This window comes from Erpetoichthys calabaricus, chromosome 17 (genome assembly GCF_900747795.2).
Source record: "Erpetoichthys calabaricus chromosome 17, fErpCal1.3, whole genome shotgun sequence".
NCBI classification, from domain to species: domain Eukaryota; kingdom Metazoa; phylum Chordata; class Cladistia; order Polypteriformes; family Polypteridae; genus Erpetoichthys; species Erpetoichthys calabaricus.
Window position 1 is genome coordinate 61,320,396 of NC_041410.2, and position 15,072 is coordinate 61,335,467.

General features: G+C 39.7%; 1 protein-coding gene across 1 annotated transcript in view; it reads right to left on the bottom strand.

The window, feature by feature from the left end:
- Positions 1-15,072, bottom strand: part of vps33b (VPS33B late endosome and lysosome associated) — a 111,540-nt gene that overhangs the window by 95,748 nt on the left and 720 nt on the right. The window contains 1 exon segment of the mRNA XM_051920225.1: positions 10,452-10,667. The gene's annotated coding sequence lies outside the window, so the exon portion shown is untranslated.

The window sequence follows — 15,072 nt, forward strand, 5'->3', positions numbered from 1 at the left end:
CCTGGAAGGCTTGCTGTGATAGATGGAACCATGAATTCTACTGTCTACCAAAAAATCCTGAAGGAGAATGTCCGGCCATCTGTTCGTCAACTCAAGCTGAAGCGATCTTGGGTGCTGCAACAGGACAATGACCCAAAACACACCAGCAAATCCACCTCTGAATGGCTGAAGAAAAACAAAATGAAGACTTTGGAGTGGCCTAGTCAAAGTCCTGTCCTGAATCCAATTGAGATGCTATGGCATGACCTTAAAAAGGCGGTTCATGCTAGAAAACCCTCAAATAAAGCTGAATTACAACAATTTTGCAAAGATGAGTGGGCCAAAATTCCTCCAGAGCGCTGTAACAGACTCATTGCAAGTTATCGCAAACGCTTGATTGCAGTTATTGCTGCTAAGGGTGGCCCAACCAGTTATTAGGTTCAGGGGGCAATTACTTTTTCACACAGGGCCATGTAGGTTTGGATTTTTTTTTCTCCCTAAATAATAAAAACCCACCATTTACAAACTGCATTTTGTGTTTACTTGTGTTATATTTGACTAATGGTTAAATGTGTTTGATGATCAGAAACATTTTGTGTGACAAACATGCAAAAGAATAAGAAATCAGGAAGGGGGCAAATAGTTTTTCACACCACTGTATATATATATATATGTATATGTGGATGTGTGTATGTATATATATATATATGTATATGTAGATATGTATATATGTTTATGTATATATATGGTTACATAACCTCTTTAACACACTACTTCTCCGCTGCAAACCGTGGGTATTTTGCTATATATATATATATATATATATATATATATATATGTGTGTCTGTATGTGTATATACAGTATATATATTTTTATATATATATATATATATATATATATATATATATGTCTGTATGTATGTATCTGTGTATATGTATGTGTATATATATGTTGATATATGTATATATATGTGGATGTCTATATGTATATATATATATATATATATATATATATATGTAGATATGTGTATATGTAGATATGTTTATGTATATATATGTTTACATAACCTCTTTAACACACTACTTCTCCGCTGCGAAGCGCGGGTATTTTGCTAGTATATATATATATATATATATATATATATATATATATATATATATATATATATATACACACACATATAAATGATTTAATAGGAATATAAGTAACAAGCTGGTTAAGTTTGCAGATGATACCAAGATAGGTGGATTGACAGATAATTTGGAATCAGTTAAATCTTTACAGAAGGAATTGGACACCATACAGGCTTGGGCAGATTTGTAGCAGATGAAATTTAATGTCAATAAAGCGTTACATATAGAAGTAAAAACGTTAGGTTTGGATACACAATGGGAGGTCTGAAAATCGAGAGTACACCTTACTAGAAGGATTTAGGAGTTGTAGTGGACTCTAAGTTATCAACTTCCTGACAGTGTTCAGAACACATTAAGAAGGCAAAAAGAATGTTAGGTTATATAGCACGATGTGTGGAGTTCCAAGTCCAAGGAGGTTATGCTCAAGCTTTATAATGCACTGGTGAGGCCTCATCTGGAGTAGTGTGTGCAGGTTTGGTCATCAGGCTACAAAAAGGACATAACTGCACTAGAAAAGGTAAAGAGAAGAGCAACTTGATTTCCTGGGCTGCTGTAATTGTGGGTGGGGGAAAAACTCTCTCCTATGCTGGTATCAGCAGAAGGATGGGTGGAGGATGCAGTACTCTGAGGTGAAAGTGAGAGTGGGTTAGGGTGGTCAAACCTGCTAAAAAAGTTGTTCATCAGATTTGCTTTCTCCTGTCGATGGAGGCACCCCACTTCGAGGTGCAACCAGTGATGATCGTCATCCCATCCCACACTTCCTTCATGCTGTTATTCTGCAACTTTTGCTCCAGTTTTCTCCTGTACTGCTCCTTCGCCACCCTGAGCTGGACTCAGAGTTCCTTCTGTACGCACTTGAGCTCATGCTGATCACCACCTTTAAAAGCCCTTTTCTTCTGGTTCAAAAGGCCCATGATGTCACTTGTAATCCATGGCTTGTTGTTAGCATAGCAGCGTACTGTTCTTACTGGAACTACAATGTCCATACAGAAGTTGATGTAGTCAGTAGTGCAGTCAACAGCCTCCTCAATGTTTTCACTATGTGACCCCTGCAGGATATCCCAGTCCGTAGTTCCAAAGCAGTCTCTCAGAGCCTGCTCTGCCTCAGGGGACCACTTCCTGAATGAGCGTGTAGTTGTAGGTAGCTCCCTCACTCTTGGTTTTATTTGCTACAAAGTAAAAATGCTGGGTGAACTGCTACTAAAAGTGTGGTGAATCCATAATTTTTACGAAGGGTTAAATTGATCCCACATTTAAGTATAAAACAAATTGCACATTTTGCCGAGTTTTTAACTTGCAAAGAATTTGAAAGTGGAAGAGCACTGCTCAGAAAACTAACATAAAGAGAACATGTAGCATACCACTTCCAGATATGACAAATGAATCCATGAATCTTTAACTGTAAAGGTGCAAGCCATGATGCTTCAAAGTTATAATAAGCAGTACTTACAAATCAAGCATAGCACTGAGTCCTTTAGCAAACACATCACAGTCAAAACTGTGACTCATGGGCTTCATATACAGTACCATATCACTAGCATTCTGTCACTCTTCAAGGGCTTCCTCAGACATTTCCCTTATTGCACATCATCCAAACACTCTGCATGCACTCGCACATAAGCATGTAATGGCTGTAACAAAGTACAAGTGACCAATAGGCATAGCTTGCCTCGGCATATACATGTGCAAATCACATATTTTACTAATAAAAGAGAGAAGACAACATGAAAACGTATGACTTATTTGAAAGAAGAGACCCCTGGGTATGTAAAAATAGCATTATTACTTGAGTTTTGGGTTTATTAAAATATGATGGTGTCCCATGAATAAATGGATACTTGAGAAAAACAGTAATTGACCACATTTTTGTCACTTTTCTTATTATCTCCTAATACAGATTTGTTTTATGACATCATTAAGCAACAGGTGTTTTTCTCAACAGACAGCTTTAGCTCACTCACACAGATTAACATATATAAAACACTAATACTAAAAATACAGTACATAGCCTTGTAATATATACATAAAAGTAAAAGGCAAAATAAAACAACTAGGTAAATGAGGGACACAAGTTATATTACACAGGTGTAATAACAGAAAATTTAAACATTTACTTCTTCTTCTTTCAGCTGCTCCCATTTGGGGTTGCCACAGTGGATCATCTTCTTCCATATCTTTCTGTCCTCTGCATCTTGCTCTGTTACACCCATCACCTGCATGTCCTCTCTCACCACATCCATAAACCTTTTCTTAGGCCTTCCTCTTTTTCTCTTGCCTGGCAGCTCTATCCTTGGCATCCTTCTCCCAATATACTCAGATCTCTCCTCTGCACATGTCCAAACCAACGCAATCTCGCCTCTCTGACTTTGTCTCCCAACCGTCCAACTTGAGCTGACCCTCTAATGTACTCATTTCTAATCCTATCCATCCTTGTCACACCCAATGCAAATCTTAGCATCTTTAACTCTGCTACCTCCAATTCTTTCTCCTGCTTTCTGGTCAGTGCCACCGTCTCCAACCCATATAACACAGCTGGTCTCACTACCGTTCTGTAGACCTTCCCTTTCACTCTTGCGTCTGTCACAAATCACTCCTGACACTCTTCTCCACCCATTCCACCCTGCCTGCACTCTCTTCTTCACCTCTCTTTCACAATCCCCATTACTCTGTACTATTGATCAGAAGTATTTAAATTCATCCACCTTCGCCAACTCTACTCCTTGCCTCCTCGCCATTCCACTGACCTCCCTCTCATTTACACACATGTATTCTGTCTTGTTCCTACTGACCTTCATTCCTCTCCTCTCTAGAGCATATCTCCACCTCTCCATGATCTCCTTAACCTGCTCCCTACTATCGTCATCAGCAAACATCATAGTCCAAGGGGACTCCTGTCTAATCTCGTCTGTCAACTGTTCATCACCATTGCAAATAAGGAAGGGCTCAGAGCCGATCCCTGATGTAATCCCACCTCCACCTTGAATGCATCCGCCACTCCTATCGCAGACCTCGGTCGCACCCTGCCATATGCTTTCTCCACGTCCACCAAGACGCAATGCAACTCCTTCTGGCCTTCTCCATACTTCTCCATCAACTCCCACCACTCTGTGGTGCTCTTTCTTGGTATGAAACCATACTGCTGCTCACTAATCCTCACCTCACTTCTTAACCTAGCTTCCACTACTCTTTCCCATACCTTCATGCTGTAGCTCATCAATTTTATCCCCCTGTAGTTACTATAGTACACTTCTCCTCCACTCCTCAGGCATCCTCTCACTTTCCAAGATTCCAATAAACAATCTGGTTAAACTATTCCAACATAATTAAGTTCATGTATAAAATTCCAGGCAGATGTGAAATTAAGACATTTCATTGAGAACTGTACAGTGATTTTCATAGGGAATGTGTAGCTACAAAACATTGCAGTGTATAGATCTCATATAATACCTAAAAATACACTTTTGTGATTATAGTGGTCGAACGACACAAGCAATGATCTACTTATAAGGCCTTAAATGGCCAAGGCCCTGCTTACTTATCTGAACTTATCATTACTTACAAACGAGAGTGCACATTGAAATCTCAAGATGCCAGCCTACTTAAGATTCCAAGAATTAATACAATAACAGTATGAGGTTTAGCTTTTAGTTGCAAGGCCCCAAAGCTGTTGAATGACCTACCTGCTAATAAAAGTAATGTCCCTTCAGTCTCAGCTTTTAAATTCTGGGTGAAGACTTACTACTTTAGTCATACCTTGACTAGAGCTGCTGATTAGCTATGCCTACTGCATTTCTGTTTGTTGGTTATTTGTACAGGAATAGAAGTATCACTAAATTTTTAAACCATTACTAATCCTCCTCTATCCCATTTCTCTTCTCAGTATCTGGATGTGGCACTTGGTGTCACTGCTCTACTGCAAGTGAAAAGATAATCTCAGATAAAGGAGCACTAAAATCATTAGATAGAAAGACTCTCTCATCAGACTGGACGTCTAATACAGACTCCACCATGAAAAACCTGAAATGGGGTAGGTGGCCAGTTGGTCAAGGTCTCCAGGACTTTGACTTTGTTTTTCATTTTCTCTTTTACAAATGTAATCTCCTCTGTTGTCAACTGGCCATAGTTCATCAGTTAATTAATGAACAAATATTGATGGTTTCCCTTTATTTTTAATCAGTTTCTCCTTGTTGTCTGTGTTTAAAAAAAAATACCTTTATATGTGTACCAGTTCTGTATTTAGTAATCAGTATAATCTACACTTGCATTTTAACTGAGAATTGTTCACAGTGCTCTCTGCCTGCACTCAGTAAAGAGGGCTACACAAAAAATATTTTAAATAAGTTGTATTGTGGAAAAATGCACTCCATGAAGAATGGTACGTAAAATGTGGGGTAATGGTTAAGGCGTTGGACTTCAAACCCTAACATTGAGGGTTCAAATGCTGTTACTGACACTGTGTGAGCTTCAATCCCTGAAACTGAGGATTTAAATCCCACTATTAATACTGTGTGAACACCACAGTCACTTAACCTGCCTGTGCTCAAAGTGAAAAAAACAAAAGAAAAATAATTTAATATTGTAATTTGCCTTGGCTGTCCTGATGGTGCTCCACCTTGACGTGGTAGGATAGCTTGCATACCTTGGTAACCCCCAGTGCTATGTTGGCAGGAGTCTTCTGCTTTTGGCAGGTTTAACCAAAGCAAAAAGGTTTGAGAAGGGTAGAGGCCAGACTAAAATGAACACCTTGGTCCTCCAGGTTGGGGGATGTGCAATGGGCTAGCATCTTTGTTATGGAAACTAAAAAACAGTATGTCATCCACAAACTCATATCTCAAGAGAAACAGGGCTCTATTCCGAAGGCTGACGACGTGCTGCAACCAAACCCGTCAGGTAGCTGCAGGGCCGACAACCCTTCTCCACCTGAGGAAAATGTTGGAGGTCCCAAACCTGCTCCCTCAGAAGCGTCTTATCCACATTGGAACATGGAATGTGAGAACGCTTTGGGAGACGGGAAGGTGCACACAGGCAGTTAGGGAGATGAACCAGCATTGCCTCACGCTACTTGTCATGTGCAAGGTCAGATGGAACTCCTTTGGTGAAATTAAACTGCAAACTGGAGAAACACTGTTCTACAGGAAGGAGAGGACGTCCCCATGAAGCTGGGGTAGCCATGATGCTGTCAAAGGAAGAAGCAAAAAGTCAGATGGAGTGGTAACCAGTGTCAGTCCAGATTCTTTTCCATGATCCAGAAGGCATCCATCATTATGTGCTATGCTCCAACAAACAATGCAGAGCAGGGAGGAGAAAGACCTCTTTGTCCTCAACAAGGTACCTAAGCGAGACATGCTGATCGTCATGGGAAATCTAAATGCCAAGATGGGCAGCGACAACACAGGAAGAGAAAAGGAAATGGGGAGGCATGGCTGTGACGATGTGGGTTTCCTCCACGCTCCCATCGTCCGTCCAGGAGCCCTGAACCCGACACCGTCGGTAATGTCACCGATGAGCTTGGTAGTGAGGCATAACAATGAAACAAGGGGATAATGTACAAATGCCAAGTGCTTTTATTAAAAACAACAAATCAGAAACAAAGTTTAAATAAATAAAGTGCAGTGTCTCTGAAATATCCATAAATAAATAATCCATAAAAACGAGTGATGAGTGGAGGTTAAAATCTAATAGAAAAAACTCTTTAAAAAAACAGCAAGGTTAAAACAATGGCTGGAAGCAGTCTCTTTAAAAACAAAGCCTGGTGTGTTCTTTTTACCTGGCAGTTCCCCTGCTTCTCCCATCGGGCTTTGCAACAAGAGAGTCGCCCTACCTGCAGCTGACCTTCTTTCCACTCGACTGGTCTAGAGGATTCCTGATCCCTGGCTTCGGTTCCGCTCTCTCCAGACCGAGACTTGGCTTACCCCAACGGCCAGGACGCTCACGTTAGGGAATCCACCTTCCAAGCCTCCCAACTCCCGCTGTCTTCCGCGGCAAGCCATCCTCTTTCCGGTCACTCCCGCTCCTCACAATGCTCAGCAGGAGCGACCACTACCAACTGCCCAAGGTGTCGGCCAAACACCCCCACTAGGGCTCACAGTCCAACTGCCTGCGAGCGCTCGCTCGCTCGCTCACACACACACACACACACACACACCATTCTCTCCTCACTGCTTCTTGCCTTTTTCCTCACTCCTGCAACCTCCATTTCTTTCTTTTTCGTTTCATCCTTCCTAGCCGCCTCACGCTTCTTTTTATTATGGGGACGTGGATCAGCTGTGGCAGTCAGCAGCTCCCGGGAACAATTATGGATGCGGACGACTCCTCACCTGTGCACTTAAGCGAGGTTCGCCCACATCACGAATTCCCCAGGAACAGCTCGGCCACACACCATCACGCCCCCTTGCTAAGTTGCGAGTGTGGCGATTATTTATTTTAAAAACTGTCCCTTTTGACATGAGCTGTGGACCTGCTATACCACAATGGCTTGGGATGAATGAAAATGGAGAACTCCTTGCAGACTTCTGTGCCTTCAACAACCGTGACATTGGAAGCACCCTCATCCCCCATTGGCAAATCCACAAGGGTCTAGCCTGATCAACAGACAAGAAACCAGAATGACCACGTTATGGTCCGCCAGCACTGGAGGAGCTCACTGCAAGATGTGAAGGCCAAGTGTGTAGCAGATATCAGGTCTGACAATCACCAGGTGGTTGCAAAGCTGAAGATGAAGATATCAGGCAGAAAAAAACAACAAAATCCATGAGTCAGGTTTGATGTAAGGAGGCTCCAGACAAAGAAAACCATGGAAACCTTCCAGATTGTCCCACAAAACAGTTTTGAGGCTCTTGAGATGGAGGAGAGAGAGGAGGGGACAGTGGAACATGCTTGGGCTACCCTCAAACAAGCCATTGTCGGGACCTGTGAAGAGATACTGTGAAGACCATCATTAAATAGGAAACCCTAGATCAGTGACAAGACACGACAAAAAGTGAAGGAGAGGAAAAAACCAGGTGAGAACTCCGCAACATAACAAGCAGCCACAAATATATCGAGATGGACAAAGAGATGGAAAAATATCTAAGAGAGGACAAGAGATCTTACTTCAATGAAGAAGCTGAAAAAGCAGACGCTGCAGCTGCAAAGGGAGACCTCAAGACACTTTATGTTATAACTAGACGTATGAGGGGGGAAAAGAGCAACCCTATTCGACCAGTGAAAGACAAAGTAGGCCAGCTGAAGATCTCGGTTAAGGACCAGCTAGCAAGATGGAGGGAACAATTCTGGGACATGCTGATCAGGCCACCACCACAGAATCCACCTCATTTAGAGCTGGGGGACACACTTGATATCAACACTGGAAAAATTAATAAAAAAGAAATCCGCAATCCTGAAAAGTTTGAAGAGAGGAATAGTAGCAGGGGGAGACAACATACCAGCAGAAGCTTTGAAAGAAGGAGGGGAGGCCATATTAGACCAGCTGCACATATTGCTCAATCTGGTGTGGACCACAGGAGAGATCCCGAGAAAGGCCTCTTCGTAAAGTTGCCCAAAAGTGGAGATCTTTGACATTGTGATAAGTGGAGTGGGATCACCCTGTTGTCCATCCCCAGCAAGGTTTTCACAAGAATTATCTTGGAACGGATAAAAGATGCGGTTGACAGGAGACTTAGAGATAAACAGGCAGGCTTTAGGAAAGACAAATCCTGTACTGACCAGATAGCCACACTCAGGATTCTCATTGAACAGACAACAGAATGGAAGACCTTATTCATCATTGGCTTTACTGACTTCGAAAAGGTATTTGATAGTGTAGACAGTGTCAATATGGAACCTCCTTTGACACTATGGTGTACCAGAGAGGATGGTGAATATCATCAAAAAGCTTTATGACAGCTTCATATGTCAAGTTATCTATAATGGAAGACTATCAGAAGAGTCTATCAGAGTGTCAGACAGCAGTGTTTACTGTCACCCCTACTCTTCCAGGTGGTGCTTGACTGGGTAACCCGTACAGCATATGCCAATTTGGGGAAAGGCATCTAGTGGAGTCTGACTAGGAAGTTAGAAGATCTTGAGTTTGCAGACGACCTTGCCTTGCTGTCACACCATCTGTAAGATATGTAAGGAAAAAAATCGACTTCCTGGGAGAGACTGCACAATGTGTCGGCTTGAAGATCAGCCAAGAGAAAACCAAAGTACTGCAAATTAACAACAGGCAGGAAACACTGATTACAATCGGAGAGAAGGCAGTAGAGAATGTAAATGAGTAAGATCAGCCAGTCTGCAGGGACAGACAAGGGCATCAAGGCTAGTATTAAGAAATCTCAACAAGCCTTTGCTACACTCCGCCCAGTCTGGAATTTTACTGCTTTCTCCACCAGGGCTAAGCTTCGAGTGTTGGCTCAAACGTGAAATCTGTTCTCATGTATGAGTCAGAAAAATGGAAAGACACCAGCAATAGTTCCAAAATGATCCAGTCCTATATCAACAAATGCCTCCAACAGATTCCCCACATTCAGTGGTTCGATAGAGTGCAAAACACTGACCCAAGGAAATGGGCAAACAAGGAGCAAATGCAAATTCAGATTAGGAGAAGAAAAAGGAGAAGGGTTGGATGCACACTATGGAAAGAGGCATCTGATGTTTTGTGACTGTCTCTTGACTGAACCCATAAGGAAAATGTAAGGAAAACAAAGACAGGGGTGCCCAAAGAAGAACCGGAGATTGATTCTAAATGAAGAACTCAAAGCCATCAACCTGTCTCGGGAAGAAGCAAAAAAGATCGCCAGAGAAAAATCGCAGGAAATGGAAGACAACTGTTGAGGCCCTATGTTCCACAAGGAGTCAAAGAGAATTGAAAAAAAAGTTGCCTTGGATAAAGGCATCAGCCAAATAAGTAAATGTAAAAATAAAGACTGACTGATGAGGACCATTGAGCTGAATGGCATACATTTTGAACTGCCCACATCTAGTACAAGTTGGGACAATCAACACCTGTTGGTATGAGATCTATACTTTTATTACTTTAATTGTCCAAAGTTGTACTGTGACATGAGGTACTATACAGAGCACAACTGGGGTATATATAATAGGTCAGTTTGTCATGTTTTGTGCTATACATTTTGAACTGACATCAACTAATAGCAGCCATGAATGTTTCTGTCATAGAGAGTAGGATTTACTTATGCCAGTAATATAAGAATTGCAGGTCATCAGAACTGAGTTAATGTCTATCAGATTCACTCCCAAATCTCATCCATTTCCTCATTCAACAGCAGTAACCACAACTGTCACCAAGAAAATGCAGCTACATGTAAAATATATGTTTTTAATTTGAAGTAAATTACCTGTGATGGGTGGCTTGCTGAGAAAGGAGACATCAGGCACTTAAATGTAGCACATAAAAGAAATGCAGCTCACCAAGGTCCTAGAAGATGATGAAAATCAAGAATTGAAACTGAAGACATTTGCTGTTAGCACAGGGCAAGTAGTCAGGTACAATCAGGGAATAGCATTTCTTGTATATGTGCTAGGTGCCACAGAAGGGAAATAAGCAGAACTACCTAAAACAAAAAGGAAAGAAAGTGTCAAAGAAGGCTGAGCGTGGAGTCAATAAGAGAGCACTGTACAATCAATCAATTGGCCATAGAACAGAAATCAAGGCTTTGTAGGAAGAACTCACAGGCAAGTGTGTGAGACACCCACTTTTTGGAAAGGGACAAAAACCTACATAAGAAGGCCTAGAAAGGATTTATGAACTTTTCCTTAATTTGTTCTCTCTTCGGTCAATCACTTACTATATTTGTTACCTGTACACCAAATTGGGGCTAGCGCCCCCTGCTGGATACAGTTACTATATGCTTTGATTTACATTGCTGAATGATTTGTATTTAATTTAATACCCTTATATGAGATCATTGATGCTTAATTTAATATATTTAAAACCATTACTCTGAAGTAATACCATAATATTTGAAATAGACTTTGATATTTTTAAAAGTAATTAAATTTTAAAAAATCCTGTTATAGTTCCTTTATAATATAAAAGCTGTTACATTTCATTTGGTTGCTATGTCTCCTATTCAAAATGTATTACAAGAAATGCAGCAAGTCTAAATAACTTAAAAGTTTGGCAACTGTTTTGACAGGTTTAATATTATGGAATATGTACTGGTGATGAATGCATAACTATTTGTTTTACTTTTTGCACTGAGTGAAGATTGTTCTGACGTGCAGTAAATTATCTGCAGGCGTATTCAACAGTAGAGTGTACAATACTGTACAAAAACTGCATGTAATACAAGTGTCATATTAATTCTTTTTAAAAACTGTCCAAAGTAACTTATATTAGCTACAGCATTACAGAAAAATAAGCCACTGATTCTACCCAGGCTGTGTAGATGAACAGTTTTCATTGTGTATATACAGTGTTTATAAAAAGATATATTTTGGTACATGGTGTATTTTGTATGGGGTACACACTCCCTGAAAAGCTGAATGCTTGCCATAAAACAACAATCAATACGGGTGGGCGGAGGGCAACACTCTCAAACATTAGAGAAAAAAAAATTCTGTTAGGTTGCCTTTTAGTATTGATATATCTTGATACATGTAAGCAGCTGTACAGAAAACGATCATAATCGTCAGAAAAAGTATCTAGTATAACATGAACTATTTGTCTGATGCCAGATTTTCTGTATACCTCTTCAGCTCTGCTCAGGGGGCTTGGTTCAGATGTTCTGTCTGCCCATTTATATCATCTTATTCAAATATTAATTACAACATTAACCCAATTAATGATACAATTCCAGGTATGTTCCCTTCTCCCCTTTGCACCATGAAATCCAATCATTTCCTATGCCTGTAGCTGTAATTTTGTTTTCTACTTTTACCATGTATGGCTACATTTGAAAAAGGGCTTTACTCTGTAGTTCATTTCATGTCCAATACTCAAAGCCAACATAGTTCTACATGTGTGTAAACTTGAATAAAACCTGCAGTATGTAAAAATATGCACTTAAAGCATAATGATACTAATTGCTGATTATATCTGCTGCACACTACAGTTTATATGAGTGATATAATGAAGGTGCACCAATTTAAGGCCATATACATGATATACAGTTCCAATGCTTATCTGATCACACATATGTTTGTAATTATAGACGGGGTCAACAAATACTGAGTATGAAACTGAATATTTTTGGATATGATTAGTGGCTCACTTTGTATAAATGCTGCAGTCATAATTCTAATACAAATAGGCATGCATCATTGGTTTAACAAACCCACTTATGCCACCCCCAAAAAACCTCTACATCCTATGAGTATAACAAATATTTTGTGGGCATGAAAGAGGGATGAGACAAGAGGTCAGCAAATAAAGTGTATCAAAGGAAGGTGAGTTGGAACACAAACATAATAACTGATGAGCACATAAAAATTTTTAAACTGATATATAAAAAAATCAGTATTTTGCAAATTTAAACTAGTTCTGAGAATAATCATGAATATGTAATAAAACAAATTTTAATCATCATAAATATTTTATTTATGCAGTGCCAAATTGAACTTTGTAATACCAGCTGTTATAAAGCTAACCACATATGAGCAGTTATACACTACTCAGCATAAATGAGTACACTACCTTTGAAAATTAAGATTTTAATTCAGTTCTCATTGAACTCCTGAACAATTAAAAAACTGAGTTTTATTAAACATTTAGTTTGTTAACAACATAAAAGCTTGGTCAACAACACTATTAGGATAAGAAAAAAATATATTTTATTCAAATAAGGTGTTGCAAAAATGAATAAACCTTACAACAAATTCCACCAAATCTAATATTTTGCATAGCCTACATGATTTTTAAGAACAGCACCAACTCGTCTAGATAAAGAATAAACAAGTTGGTGACATACTGCCATGTCTATCTTTTGCCATTCTTGGAGAATGAGCTCTCTCACAGCCTGGATGCTGGATGGAGAATGAGGCTCAACCTGTCTTTTCAGAAGTCCCCACAGATGTTCTATTGGGCTGAGGCCTCGTGACATGCTTGGCCACTGAATCACTTTCATTCTGTTCAGAAATGCAGCAGTGGTGCTAAATGTAACAGGTCATTATCATGTTAAAAGAGTGCCTGGTGACAAAGGGCACTGGGAGATGGTAGCATCTTCTCCTTCAGTATTTCGCAGTACACCTGTGAACTCATGATGCCATCAATGAAGTGCAATTACCTGACACCTGCAGGTTATACAACCCAACAGAAGAAAACTGCCACCACCATACTTTACTGTGGGTACCATGCATTTTTCATTGTACTCCTCGCCCTTCCTATGCCTTCAGAACCTTTGTCTCATCAGTCCAAAGTATAGAGGCATAATAGTCATTACATTTGTCAACATGGGCCTTGGAAAAAGCTAAATGGGCTTTTTTGTGCATGGGCTTTAAAAGAGGCTTCCATCGTGGAAAACACTCTTGCATGCGAGTGCCTGGCATCATACATTGTAATGTGTCAGAGAAAACAGTCAACCTAGTTTGGTTTTCTACTGTTTCAGCTAACCATAATGTACTTGCATGGTGATTTTCCTCAATTATTCTTATTACAAAATGCTTACATTGATGTGTTAGCTTCAACAGATGGCCAGAACACCTCAAACAGGTTGCCAGAAGTCCATCCTTTCTGAATTTGTGATACACTTTTGCTACTCTCGACAGACCTATTTAGCAATGCTTTGCTAATTTTCTTGTAGACTGACCTTTTTTGTGTAAAGAAACAAATTTCTTTTTCATGTCTTGTGACATTTCTCTTCCATGTGGTTCCATTATTGTCGGCATTGAATGGGAGGGGATTCTAATAGTTAAATACCACCCAAATATGTCAGTTACGTGGTTGTCACCTGTGTAATGATTGATTAGACTCATCTGTTGTTGAATTCCTTTTAATTAGCATTTTATCAAGTGTTATTCCTAAGACCTTCATTGGGGTGTACTCATGTTTGCACCATGGTCTTAAATAATTTTGTTAAAAACATCCAGTTTTGGTTTTTGTACTGACAAATCTGATTTGCAATTAATAAACCAGACTTGCTGGACTTGGACTGTTTTATCATAAAGGGTCCCACAGAAAGTATTCATTCTGAAGGAAGGCAGATGATTTTGTGAAAAAATCTTTTGGAATGTATTCATGCCGAGTACAGTAAATGTGATAAAAGAATAATCTTCTAATTTTATATAATTCTTTTAGAGAAACATATAGAAGATATACTGTAGATGTAGTTTAGTAAAGTACAACAAACTTTAGGTAAAGAGCAAATAATACCAGGAAGCACAAAAGGCTATTTTTGTCTAGAAGATTTCTAAAACAATCTTTAATTTAGCACTTATGTCAGCATACAGAACATAGTATTAATATCTAAATCTAGAAACTGCAATGACTCTTCCCTCACACAATTAGGCAAATACACCTGTGACCCCAGGTTACAGCACAGTCTGACATAGTATCATAAATGCAGTTCACACAACTAGAAGGCTGCAGAGATATCAACAGCACAATCGGAAAAAGCATTATAAATCGAGTTCACATAATTGGAAGGCTGCAGAGGTGTCTACCGCATCTTCCCTCTGTGACTGTTTGTGTAATAAACAAAATGGTGAGCCCTGTGCCTCAACAGGTGACTAAGCATATGGCAAGAGAATCCTAAGATGCTTGTTTATTTATAGAATATTTTTATTTCTTATTTCAAGAATCTATTGATTGATTGATTGATATTTGTTTTCATCTTATCAAAGCTACACCTGCATGGTCTAAAAATAACATCTAGATGTCTGTTTTTCCAAGTTTGATTTGCTCGCGTGTACTGCCCTTTATGGAATTTTGTATGCAGGTATTTTACAAAAGAGCTATGAGGCATATATACATTGCATTAAAAAAAATGTTATCAAGAATACCAGGACAGGTGGGTTATG